This window comes from Netta rufina (assembly GCF_964035555.1).
Source record: "Netta rufina genome assembly, chromosome: 4".
Classification (NCBI taxonomy): Eukaryota; Metazoa; Chordata; class Aves; order Anseriformes; family Anatidae; genus Netta; species Netta rufina.
In genome coordinates, this window is record NC_140127.1 from 46,480,052 (window position 1) to 46,494,208 (window position 14,157).

At 40.5% G+C, this 14,157-nt stretch overlaps 1 protein-coding gene across 2 annotated transcripts in view; it reads left to right on the top strand.

Annotated features, from left to right (window-relative positions):
• The window catches only part of ANTXR2 (ANTXR cell adhesion molecule 2), a 111,083-nt gene that overhangs the window by 13,914 nt on the left and 83,012 nt on the right, over nucleotides 1-14,157 (top strand). The window lies entirely within an intron of this gene.

A 14,157-nucleotide genomic window follows, 5' to 3' on the forward strand; every position in this document is an offset into this window, starting at 1 on the left:
TTAGTATGCTGTAGTTATAATTCAGTTTCCATTGAAAGGGTTTTGACTGATTGTGACAATTCATTCTCATTGCATTATAAAATCAATAAGCAAGATCTAATCAAATATGAAATAGTCACAGTTTTCCTTATTATTCACAATTATAAATCCATTTCAATTTGCAAGTTAGCTAAAGAACGCAGGCTGAAAGAGACACGCTGTCATAAAAGGGAAGTATAATTTCAAAAGAGATAAAGAGGAAATACCCAAGTCACAAACATGCAGAAGTATTGCTCGAAGTGCAGCATCAAAGGTGCAGTTCTGAAACCTCTGTTAACATTATTGAACATTTCTTGTTAAAAAAAGTACTGCTTACAGAAATAGCAGTGACCCAGCAATTAAAACCCTCGAGCAAAACTACAACAACAAAAACATTCAGTAGGAATTGTAGGAGGAGCTTCTACTACATTTGTCTTTACTGGACTCTCAGCTGCAAATTTTTTGGCTGCTCTGATTTTATACTTCTGGTAAATTGACAGAATGTTGAACAGTTCATTTGCTGGTAGAAAAAAGTGACAAGCTTTATCTTACAGGATCTACTACAACCTGCTTTGCTTCTGCAGTTGCTTACAGTCTAAGAATTTATTACAATTTATTTTCTTTGGAGAGATGCACAAAATATGTTTAATGATTACCATGGATTAATGCTTAAGACAGTTGGAGATTTGCATTTAGAGAATTTTGAGCATTTAGCTCAAATCTTGAAAGCTTGTATTGTGTTTTGACTTTCTTACTTCTGATAAAAAAGGCCAGTGAAATTTCAAGGATTTAAGCACCTCCACATTGTGTTGTGTTTCTTCCAAGTAATACTGACAAACAAAAACTCCTCACAGACTTCTTTAAGTCTGTTTTTTGAAGTTTCCAGCTCTTCTGGAATTGCTAGTATCTAACTTTATCAAGTAGTAACTGAACAGCATTGTCAGAGCAAATAAATCTGAGTAGAAGTCTAGAGCTTAAAAGAAAAATGCTGAAGGCAAGTTATTATGCTATCAGGAACAGTTTACTGATGTAGTTTGGCTGATAATTACATGGAGTATGGCCTCATGAGCAACCCATAGCAGTGTGAACTGAAAGGGTTTCAGACTGTACAATTTATATCAGCGTGTGACAGTTCAGTACTATGTAAGACAATAAAACTGTTCTTTTTCCCCGTCTCCTCCCCTATATTATTGAGGTTAAACTTTTTTTTTGTTGTCATTGTTTAATTTATATTTGAAGAACCATTTAGGAAGTTACCAATTTCATTGTTAGGACTGAGTCGGTCTGTCATAATCAAACTACCACCTTCTTAAATGGCTTTGGGGGAGGCTGGTGAGAATGCACTTGTCTTTACAGCTATCAGGCACACGGGTTCTGAGCAGCTTTGGGAGAAGGAAGATTAGCAGGGTCAGGACCCAGTCTGTAAGTAAGCTAACTCAAGGGTGCCTCAGTTGCATCTCGCCACATATAGTCCTGAACCAGAACCTTTATTGAGAGAAACACTGTGGAGACTTTGTCCTTATTAAATAGCTCAGACACTCCAAATTTCTCTGAAGGATCAGTTTCCGCAAGGTGACTGGGGACTGTGGGGCTAGCAGCCTAGAAGAATTTGTGAAACATACTGGGCATCAGGTTAACTTCTCTGTAATGCAGGAACAGTATTGGACTCTGTCAAGGACATGAGCAAAAGATGCCTTTGTTCACAGAAGCAGGAAATTTTGCAGTTATGAACACTTATTTGAACTATTTCATCATTTATGAAATGAAAGTTATAGGAACAGTGAGAACAAGTGATTAAATTAAGGATCTGGGAGCCAGGATGCTGCTGCCATTTGAATCAAACACATGGAGCTTTACAGTGGACAATAAGGTCTCTACTCCCTTGCTGGAAAGCTCCACGTGTTTTCTAGCACCCTGTCTACTTCTCTGCCCTAACCCATCTGTATTTGGCTGCGTATTTGAATATAGGGGCAGTATGTAGTACAGTCAGCCTTCCCTGCTTCTGTTGTGCATGTTACACCTGCTGGCAGGCTTGCCTTTGGAAGATTGTTACCCCATTTTTTTTAAATTTATTTATTTTTTAAATCAGGCTGAAGTTCCTGCCTGCCTATAATATCCCCATAGGCCTCCACTGTCAATCAGCATGACATTTGATTTCCAATTGTTCCTGCAGTATTTTCATATTTTGTCTGTTTTCATGACACGTTTCTGTGCTTGTGGTTCACACAGCTAGGCAAGTCAGAATTGCTTTTATGTGCCACATTCTGAAAAGCAAGAAGAGATAACGATCTCTGCTTCCTCTTCCCCTTACGCAAACACAAGTCCTACCGATTTGTGAAAGTTGTCTGGTTGTCTCTGCAGGCAGAACTGGACAAGGCCTGTAAGAAGATAAATTAATGGAGCTTGCTTCAGTAACATTATTACAGTATGTGGCAGTTAGAAGTAGACTTCAAAACATTTTTGTATTAAAGTGAGTTGGCAGCACTTAATGCTGGAAGTTAAAATATATTTTGTACTTCAGAAATCCCTAAGAACTTGTTAGTAAGACTACAGAATCTTGACAGATGGAGAACTTGAGAGGAAGTAGTTTACAAAACATTTCTGTCTAGAATTGTTTTACCTTGCATTGTTACAAAAATTTATTGAGAATTCTACCTGAAAGGAATTAGAAATACAAGTGTTCATCTCTTTTTGCAGGTGCTTAGTTTTGAATTGGGCATTTTAGGTACAACCACCCTTTAACACAGTAGGGAAAAAAAAAAATCAAGGTATATAAGCTGAGCAGTTGCATTAGGTAGAAGAATTTTTACTGCACATTTGAAGCTAAATTGATTCTAAGTTGGCAAAGCCTATCATGGGAAATAAAAAAAAATCTAGTCCTTAACACAAAGTTGTAACTTTATGAAAAAAACAATTGGAAATTTGCAGTTAGTATTTCAACCAAATGAGAGACTCGTTAGGTCTTGGACTTGGGCATAGGTGTGGGGAGACACCATGGAGCAAGGTATTTGTTGTCTGGACAACCCACCTACAGCTGTACCTTGCCTACTGCCTTCAGCTCTATAAATTCCTTCGCTGGAAGGATATTGACAGAAATAGGAAGAAGGTCAGTTAGCTGTGTAACTGATGGATGAAGAGACAGGACAACAGGAAGGAAAGATTCTTGGAAGAACAGAGTAATACATCTATCAGTAGTGCTTATACCGAATGTTTTTCGTGGAAATGCTGGCACTGAAATTAGTAGCACCACTTGCAGCCTGGCATCTTACCCCATGCAGTGAAGATTCCTCAGGTTACTCATATACCTACCTCTCCTGGGAGAGAAGAAATCTCAGTGTCTTTGGGATGTCAACTCCAACACCAAAGCAGGGTTACTTTGAACCATAAAAAGAGCATACTAGGAACACAAAAAGTGAACAAAGGCCGTAATGTATTCAGCGTCCTTTAAAATAAACTTATTCTTAACATACCCAGTGGCAGACTCCTGCTCAAGTGGTATGAGAAGGCAGCGCTATAAAAATCTTACTGCCTAATTGTAAAAATTCTTTCCAGTAAAAGTCTTGTTGATAATAGAGGGAAGGCTGCTCTGATTGTAAAGGACAGTAAAAGCCCTCTGGAATAGTGAATAATAGTTACTGAATACCTGGGGAATTTGTGTCAGTTGGATGGTTCCTGTGCCCATCTCTGCATGACAATGCATTCCTGCCATTAGGTTGTACAGACTGTGCACAGCTAGGCTAGTAGGGCCCAAGTGGGCCCCTATATAATGGGCATGCAGCAGTGGCAGACAACAACTCTGAACACCTGACTTGGCATTCAAGATCTCAAGTGACGTGACAGGTGTTGTTACTGCACTTGTACCTCAACATTTCAGCAGTAAAAGGGATCACGCAGGCTTTTGATGAGATTTTGTGAGAAGCCAGTCTGTTCCTGCACACCTCACAGCCAATCCCAAAATCAACAGGGAGACAGAGGCAGTGTGGGGGGTAAGCCAGGGTGAGCTGGCGCCAGTGGAGAGAAGAGAGCAAAAGTCTAAGAAGGGGCAGCCAACTACACTGAGAGTAGGCATCAACTCTTTCACCTTAAGAATGATTTTAAGCCATTAGGTTTGTAAACCCTATTGCAATTAGTTTACAGAAACATGCTCCAGCCTCGCTTCATCAGCCTCTGAAACCTTCTGCTCTAGATATGCTACCAGTAGGACTTCCTTGCTCTGTGCTGGCATGGTCCTGAGTTACTACTGGTCCTCAGTTCTTAAACAGAGCTAGTAATACCAGCATTTACTGAGCCATTTCTGTCTGAACTGCTCCTCTCTCACTGGCTAAAACTGCAAGCAATTTGATTATCGAATAGTAATAAGGAACTAAATTATTTTGAAGTAGTCAATACTTTTGCTCCAAGCTGGCTCAGCTGACTAGAGCTGAAATTCCTCTCTTGTTTACCGTGCTTGGAACACACCAAACACTCCCCTCCCAGCTTTCTCCTTACATTACACCCCTGAGCTATGCATGAGGGGAAAAGGGCCGGCAAAGGGACTTCGTGCCGTGAAGACCTTTCAAGAGCAACATCAGCTTAAACAGCTCATTATCAATTATACATCGACGTAATTGGATCATTTCCTGTAGGAAGAAAATATGCTCAGTTTATGCACCGGGAATCCAGGAAGCCAACTATTAAATGTTTAAGGAGATGGGGGGAGGAGAAATGCAACAAGTTATCATTAAAAGAATTACTCTGATTAAATCAGTCATCCTCTTTAATCCACTTGGATGGTCTAATATTCAAGCTGCACTCGGTGCAAGCTTGAGAGCTAACGTTGTGCTATGTTTTCCATGTGATTGAGACTGAGTAGATAGTTTGGGGAATTACTGCATGTAGTTGTTAAAGGGACTCAATGGCCTGGAATTGAACGCTTTCTGCTCTACCCTTCACTGCTGTGCAGCCCTTAATTTGACATGCTCTGACATATTACCAACCCTATAATGTTCTCCTGGTGAACAGAGAGCTGGAGAAGCCAGCAACCTAACTGACACAGCTCCGCTTTTCACGAGCACAAGCATGCCTTGTGATTCGGATGAGACTTGTCAGCTCTCCTGCATGGCTATCAGTTCTGTTACATAAGGGGTGCTGTAAAACTTGCTGAAAATGAAGCACAACTCCAACTGAAATCTAGTGTTTCCTTAGCAATAAGTTTGTGAGACAGATTTTTTTTTTTTTAAAGAGCCTAAACAACTTCTTTCCTGTTATGGAAAATAACAGTTTGTCTCAATTCTTATTTACATTACTTGATAAGTAATGGGCTTGGGGTTGTTTTTAGTAATCTGGGGGTAAAGGTTCTGATGCTGTTAAAATACGCATCTCTTCCGACCTGCAGTTTTGTCATCTACATTTGGTTTACTCAGTGACTGCAAATGAGGCACTGCTTAGACATCGTATAATTAGAATATTCTCACTAACCTGACACCGCACCAGGCTGCTCTCTCCGATGGTTATTTTATGCAAGACCATATGTCTCAGGGATTTTTTTTTTCATTTCAGTGGGGGACAGGATAGCAACCCTTCCCCCACGTCCTTTCCTGTTGCACTTTGTGTGCAGCAGTGCCGAGCACCGTCAGGAAGTAGGCTGAAATTGGCAGCGAGTCCCAGCTAAGAGCACAGATGTTTGGCAGCAGACAGAAGTAGGTCCCCATTGCGTACAGCACTGCTGCAGTTGCTTTGCCATCGCTTATTGGCGAGAAGCATCAAAATGGTGTTTCCTATGAAAGCATTTGCTTCGTTTCAAGTGATGTTGACTAGATTGCCTTCCATCTAGCGCCTCGTGGCTTTCCTCAGGAATTTGCACAGGGGTGTGGTTATGTGCAGGGAAAGATGTAGCTTGCTTTAACATCGTAATGATACGTGATGCAATAACATCCCGTAGATTTGGTATGGAATTTCCCTTTGCATAAGGATCCCACGTGTCCCCTTTTCCTCTTTTTAAAAAAAAATGAGATCATGAAGACACAGACGTTGTAACATTATCTGAAACACTTCAAGATTAAACTTCGGAAACATGCAGTTTACTTCCAGAAGTTCAACCATTAGTTGCTGCATGGCGAAATCAGCCTGTCTAGAGAGTAGTCTGGTTAAAAAGACTAAGGACTAAGTTTCTGACTCACATATTCTAAATGCAATTAAAGCTACTCAGGTGTAATCAGTGAAATCAGAGGCTATACTTATTTTCATTTGGTCTTGTGATCTACTTCAGGCCTTTAACCTTAAAGCATAGCTGTACCACAGTATAAAGGGGGGAAAACTCTTACTCAACTGAAGAAACCAACAACTTGTGAGAGAGAGAGAGAGAAATCTTTAGCAATACCCAAATGCATAAGACCTAAGTTCTTATCACCCTGATTTCACACGTTCACTTCTGCATACTGCAACACTCAGCTCAGTAGGAAAATGACTGCTCTATGAACAGTCAGCATTTCACTCTCTAGAAGAAAAATAGCAAGTTAGCCCACTGCTCCACTGAAACACCTCCTGTCTAACTTTCACTTTATTTTCACTGCCTCAGCAATAGTGGAAAAAAAGTTTACAGTTATAGGAAGAAAAAAAAAAATAGTTTCCGATAGAACTTTTAAATGACTCATGTAAAAATAAAAACACATGGAAACACAGGTTAAGCCTAGTCCTTATGCAACCAATCAGAACAAACAAAGCAAAGTCATATTAAGAATTAAACCAACCGCTTCTGTGACCTCTACTACAATTGGTTCTTCTTGACTCTGTCTGGCCAGGCAGGCCCTTCGCCCAACCTAGCTGGAAATGACTAAACCAAACAATAGTACAACACTGTTTTCATTACAAATTCTTCTAAGCTTTTTTTACAGCTCCAAGCTGGGATAAAGCTCAAGAAGCTATTAACTTACCCAAGAAGGAACTAACTCGGGCGCTTTGTTCCACAGCCTCAGTCAGTTTCATGCAGCACTAACCCAGTCTTTCTACACCTCTTTTATGTATGCTGCTACAAAAACTGATGCCTGCCTCTTAACAACCTTTGCACTCCAGCAACTTTGCCTACCACCTATGTAGCTGCTCTCCAAGCACCAGCTAGCTGTACAGGTGTACAGCACTCCCTGATTAGCAATTAGTGGGAGACAAAAGGTAGGGCAGTCCGTAATCAGCAAACAGCCAACACAACTTGAGTGTTGCAGCTGACAATCAGAAAGCTTGGCCTGGATGCACGGATCCAACTGAGACTAGTCATGCTAAAGTTACTTTTAAGCGCTATTTTGCTGTCAGGGCCCCTCACAGATGCTGTTTGCAAGTTAGCTGTCGTGTGTAGCATCTTCTTTCCTCACCTATCCCTCCCCTTTCAGTACATTTAAAATAATTAGCAATGTTCTGCAGCAACAATTACAGGGTTGCGGGTGGCTGACTAGTACCATATGTGTACCACTACATCTTGGTCAAAGGGGGAAGTGAAGGAGGTGCAGCTCTTTCTGATGTAGGTGTCATATATAACTGAGAGATGTACTTGGTACGTTGTATGAGGAAAGGCACAATTATCTTGGTGTCAAACTGTGCACATGGCTTCTTCAGTTTCAGTTCTATTTGTAGTTTGCTGTGGACCTAATTCTACTTTCCTCACAATTAGTTTGCTCACTATATTGTGTTTATGGCATTGTTAAAGAAAATGATGAACTCTCTGTCAGAAAGAAAGGAAAGTAAAGGGGTGTAAATCTACAGAAAAGCCAGTATTTGGAGTTTGCTGGTAAACTAGCATTCAAAGCTTTTTTAGCACTCTTTTGCCATGTTTCTGAATTGTACAGTACACATCTTGCAGCGAGCGTACACATGACTGGCTGGCAGAATATCAACAGGCAGTGCTCCAGGCTGCAGGCTCAGAGTGCAACGAGCAGGAGCTCATACTGCTGCAAATATATTTTTGCACGCTGACTGTGAAAGTGATTATCTTGCACTGTCAGCGTATTTTTCTCGTGGCTTGTCAAATGCAAGTATAGCAAATGAGATTGTTCTTAAAAGGTAAACATTTTTCCTGTTCAGAACTAGGTTCTGGAGAAGCAAGTTAGATGCGTTTGTTTTACTACTGTACGTAGAGTTCATGGAACCATCTCTGGAAATCCTTTGTTCAAAATGATTCATCTGCCACGTGTGATCAAAATTATCAAAAAACTCTTCCTCCAGCACTTCGTGCCTACACTCATCTTTGAACCAGGAAGCAGATACTTTACACATCCGTATATCATTTTCTGGTTTCTACACTTGAAAATTGATGTGATGGTTCAGTAAAGACTCCAGCTGTGCTGATGACCTACCCCAAATCCTGAACTCCATCTACGGTTCTGGGGAGGAACAGATGCCATGAGAGTTATGATTTATGGTGCTGTTTGCTGCCAAAAACTTTTGAACTGCATGCTGGGGCTAAGCAAAATCGAATGATGCTGTGAAATGAATTGACACTTAGCATATTTTGTTAATTGTCGATGTACAGTTGGGTTGCTCATGGCTTGTTACTAGTGCATTGTTTTCACAATTTCTTGGAACGTGAATTTCATTAAAGTGCTGGAAGGGAAAGTCGTTGTTTTAGCCCGCGCGTAGCACTGTACCGCATGGTATGGCTCTGTTCCGCAGTATGTTCCGAGGATATGGTAGGCAAAATACTTGCAGAGCTGCAGGAGCTGTACAGTTCAAATTCCCAGAACTTTTAGAGGCAGCAGCAAGGGTGAAAAGTGAGTCAAAGCAGACCTGGTCCCAGTGTGTGACGAGTTAAAGAGGTAGTGGAAGATGCAGGAGGCAGGCTTTCTATGGGAATAAATGTTTGCATAAAGCAGGGGCAAGACCTGTGACAAGACAAAATTTATAAACAGAGGTGGTCTGCAAAGCATATAAGCAGCGATGAGACTTACTTCATCCAGTTATTTGGTTGTCTTTTTCTAATTTATTGCAAGGACACGTGCCTTTTCTATGCTAATGTAATTATCTACGTAGCTGTATTGTTTCTGCAGCTTAAATAATTCTAACAAAACATGATTCTCTTTTTAATTCAGGCACCTGCAGGTCAGAAACTGGCACCATTTCTGTAAAACATTTCTAATTGAATCAAATGCTAAACCACTTACTTAAAAAGGAGGCATTGCAGTTTATATCAGCCTTCAGGAATCTTCTAGTGGGAAACACACAGAAATCCTGGCCACCTGTGTGGATTGATGGGGCTTTTAAGTACTGATTAACAGACAGGTTGCTCGGATGGAAATTGATGAGGTGAAAAGCAGTCCCACCTTGAGAAGCTGGTAAAATGGCAGGGATTTCTACAGCTGTTTTGAGACATTTACATACATGCTAATTTGTACCTGAAACAGACTGAACTTTCCTTGAACACAAAACTGTGGCTGTAAACCTCCAAAATAGCTCGAGGGGTGGAGATAGGTGACAAATCAGACAATGTAGAACTTCAGATGAAAACCTAAATGCCAGTTATCTGGTTCAGGAGCTAAACGCTTGCAGTGTTGTACCATTGCTGTGCCATTAGCTGTAAGTGAGCCAGTAAACACAGTGTGATAAGGACAGTGGAGTACGTAGAAGGTCCTCTAAAGGACAGAGCCTCTAGCAACTGCCAGATAGTACTGAACTGTTGTGGAAGGAAGCTGAATCTCATGTTCTGCATGGGACATCAAAGCACTGATCCAGCCATGGACTTATCTTTAGGCAGGATCACATCCTACTGTATTCAAATGAACATCCATGCACCTACAGTTCCACGTGCAGTTTAGGAACGTGATAACTAGTGCTCAGAACCGAGCAGACCAGCAGCTGATCTACAAGTGACCCTTTCAGAAGAGGAAGCTTTTTTTTTTTTAACCAAATTGAATCCCAGTGTACATTCATGAGTTTGTATCAAGGATGAATTTGCTTTTGAGTGCCCATTGGATAGTTCACAAGCCTTTATTCTGATAAATTCAGCTCTTGGAAGCATTCTGAAATGATTAACTTGCATTACTGAGAAATGCTACGGAACCTGTACAGGATCCATTCACTTAATGGCCATAAGATGTGATCTCACTAAAAGCTTCTAAGGCTCTTTTGCCTTCAGCTAACCCTCAGAAGTTGTTCAGGGTGGTGTTTGCTGCACTGAGCATAGGCTGCATTCATGCTGCTAGCTGTGGAGGTAGCTTTTGTAATAACTGTTCATAGAAAGCACAGCGTAACTTTTAGTCAGATGCTTAGCTGCTGCAATATGGCAGTTATACAACAAACACTGCGTGTGGAGGAGCTACAGAATAAGGTTTTCTCAGCAGTCTGTTTTTTGTTGTTGTTGAACAAGGGGACATCTGTGGCCTGAATTTCATGTCTCATTTTCCTTAAGTACAGGAGAGTCACCACCCTAAAGAGCAGCACCATTGCCCTCTTTTTCCAGCAGCCACACATGGTTCCTAACGAGCATTAAAATGACAAGCCTACAGCTGTGATTTTGATACAGTCCTCTCCATTTTCATAAGCCCCTGGGTATTCCCAGCTGTAACCAATTCTGCATAGCATGGTTTTGCCTCAGACTTGCAAGACCCCTCTGTAGTTCCTCCAGTTATTCCTTTCTGAAGCTGTAAGGAGGCAGGACAAACAGGTCTGAACTCTATTCTGCACTTTGTTTTGTGGGGAAATACTTGTTTCTGGGACAACTAGCACTCAGGGAGGTGTCTAGAAGGAAAGCCTTTGTAAGCTTTGGAGAACAGAGCCCTATATTTGGTTTGGCGCTCTGGAAATGAATGACATCAACTCCAAATCTCTCCTCTGCCTGCTGCTAAACTAAGGCAATTTACAGTCATATTTGAATTTATTGTACTTCAGCAGGGTGCTTAAGTATCCTATTCAAGAATGGCCTTATATAGTGATTATTTCAACTTTTCCTGGGGGCAGTAAGTTTTTAAATGATGACTTCGCAATGCCAAATCATTCCCCCTGATTGTCCTGAACCAGAGAAGGGGGAGCATAGTACAGTCTTTTGAAGAGTTCATTTCAATCTTGCTGACTTTGCAGTCCAGTTTTCCACAGCAAGATGGTTTAAAGTTAGTTTTGACATTTAATATGTAAAGGGGGGCTGTGAAATTATATAGATGCTTTGGTTTGTGTGTTGCCATTGTTTGAATGTGCTTCCATAGCACACACAAAGGAGAAAGCTCCACTAAAAGCTGTTACTGTCAAGACTGACCTCATCCTCCTCTTTGGCTGCACAAGTGGCAAGAATACTACAGTTCAGCATTGGGTGCTAACTCCCACACCTCCTGTGCACAAGCCCAGTGCTTCTTCTTTTAAGTGCCTGGTAAGGCACCCATTTCTAGAACAGGGGAGGTTAGACAGTCCTCATCTCTTCTGAGTACCCTTCATAAGCTCCTGAAAGATTATTCCAGAAGGCTACTCAAAAAGGGTGAAAGAACAGTCCCAATCTACGGGCACAAAAGCACGTTTAGTAATGGAACACGGATCTAAGACAAAATGACTACAATGCTTTCCCATCCTTCATCCTGAAGAGAAATTTTTTTATTGGAGTGCATTGTGCTAGCTTGGAAGGAACACCTTGCATGGAAAGAGTGAGAAATGAATATTAAAACAGATAGAGAAGTGTGAGCCAGAGAAAGAAGAGTGAAAAAGCCTCAAGATTCCATACATCCTTTTAAGATGATTAAGAACAAGTGTTGATTGCCATCTTTGGAAATATTCTCGGGTTTTCCATTGTGACAGCTAAATGCTAAACCTTACTTTTTTGAGCAAAGCCTTTCAAAATCTTTACGGCTGTTAAAATTAATAAGATTAGACCTTTTACATGAATGTTATTTCTGATTTGCCTTTGAAAGTTAAGTTCTCCATAAAGTTTTGCTTTGAGGGAGCATTTGGAAGAACCCAGAAAGTAAAGGCTGAGTGAAGAGCTATTTGTATACTTGTAGGTTGGTGCCACCTGATTCAACTCTGTACATTTGATATTTGCTTCTTAAGGTTGCTTGCTTGTTGGGAGAGATTCTCAGAGATGATAAAGCAGATTTCTATAGCAATATATATTTTTAATAAGCATGGACTATCAGGAGAAGTACTGCATCAAAGGGTAGTGAACTATTTGGAGTACCTCAGAAAAACAAACTTCAGTATCTTCAGAGCTTTGCTAGTGTAAGCTTGGTTCGCATGCAAATGACAGCATTAGGTCAATACCCTTGCCAAGAAATTGAGGGTGTTTGGGGGAGCACAGCTGTCTCAAGCTATGTGGAGAATGACAACAGTTTAAATGATGAAAAGCAGTGTCTGTTTATTTCTAAGAACGGTACTGAACAACTGATTTCCTGTTTTGTCACAAATGGCACATCTACATGTAGAAATATTAATTGCATGGTACCATGTGGGAAGAGTATATCCTGAACTATTATGTTTCCCTTTTGTTCATGAAATTTGATAATTAACTCAAAGCCATACTATATATCAGTTGCAGTTCCCCCCCCACACACTGTTTATTCTAAATACAAAGGGAGTTAAGCATGTCCAAATAGGTTATTTCCCTGCTTTGTGTTGCATCTGGAAATGGCATTAGAAAATTGCTATCAAATATGGTGGGGCTACAATACTACTTTCCACAGAAAGACAGATGACTCAAGCATCTGTCCTTGTTCCAGGTCCTCCCTACACTGCAATTCATAATGCAGCCCTTATTCACCAGTGAGCAAAGGGGGACAATATAGGAACTCTTAAGTTTCTTCCTGGGGATCTGGGGCTACTCTGATGTGAAAGAATCCCAGTGAATTCTATGGGCCTTCATATAGCCAAGCTAGATCAAGGGCTAAATCATTTATACTGAAACAAGTCCATAGTCTCATTGATTTAAATGGGACTATTCATGGGACTCAGTCTTCAGAGAAATAAGAGAACATGTTTTTACAATAAAGGAATAAAATACTTTATTCCTTCTTTATTTTGCACAAGATGCTTCATTATTTTTCTCCAAAAATAAACTAAGGAACAGTTCTCCCTCCACTGAAATAGCAATCAAAAAGCTAAGTCCTTTTTTGGAAGCAAGAGAATGAGATCTTCAGCTAATATAAACTGCTTGACTTACACTGAACTTCAAGCTACATTCTTTCCAAAGATCTCTGTTGCTGTGTCTCATCCAAATGTATGTGCCTGCAAGGTCTCTTTTTAAAATTTTTAGATACAGCTTTGTGTTTATAAGTGGGCATTGAAAGCACTACAAAAATAATTTGTGTGCAACAGTTTGAGGGGAGACAGGTGATATGGAAAGTGTTAAATGAGACAGGCAGTTTTTTTTTCCTTGGAACCCTGCATGCTTTTTGATTATGTGCAGTGACAAACATGTTATTGTTTCTACTGGGTCTCAGTATGTAGCAACAAAAATCACCAGCCCAGGGGAGAGTGAAAAAGGTAGCATTTAAAGGAACAAAAAGGAGCTGAGTGTAAGACAGGTACACTTACTGACAGGCCAGCTCCAGAACAGGCAGTTTTGGCAAATGGAAGTACAGAAGGGATGGTAACAGGACAGTATACTATGCACATGATTTGATTTCATATAATATTACACAAGAATGCCTGCTAAAAATAACATACTACAAACAAGCTATTTAAATACAACAGGACAGTTAAAGAATTCATAACCATTGGGTAAAATCACATTATTATGCGAGGGTAGACAAAGACAAAGCTATTCATTTTCTTTTTTAAATCCTACAAGTTTCAAGTGACTTCTTCCCCAAGTCAACAGAAATCTCCTATTATTTGCTTACAGAGGGGCAGACTTGGCTGAAACTAAGCCAAGTGTCCACAACCACCTTTTTTAGTACAAGTCATTCTAATTTGTCTAGTTCTTCCTTTTCCTTACATTCCATCCTCTTTATCTCTCAAGTTAGCTATAGCAATATCATTTTTGTCCCAGCCCTCTGGAAGAATATTCCATGACTGATTGGAGAAGCAAAGCAGGCTGGATGATACAGCAGTAAAATAAAAATCCTCACACCACAGAATGCAGTTCAAGAAAGCCATGCGTTCTTGCTCTGCTTTACATAGGGCAAGATGCCAGCACTTGGAATAACGTGCACTTGGCTTGACCCACAGGTTACTGGAAGACTTTTGCCTGGGCTGGATTTT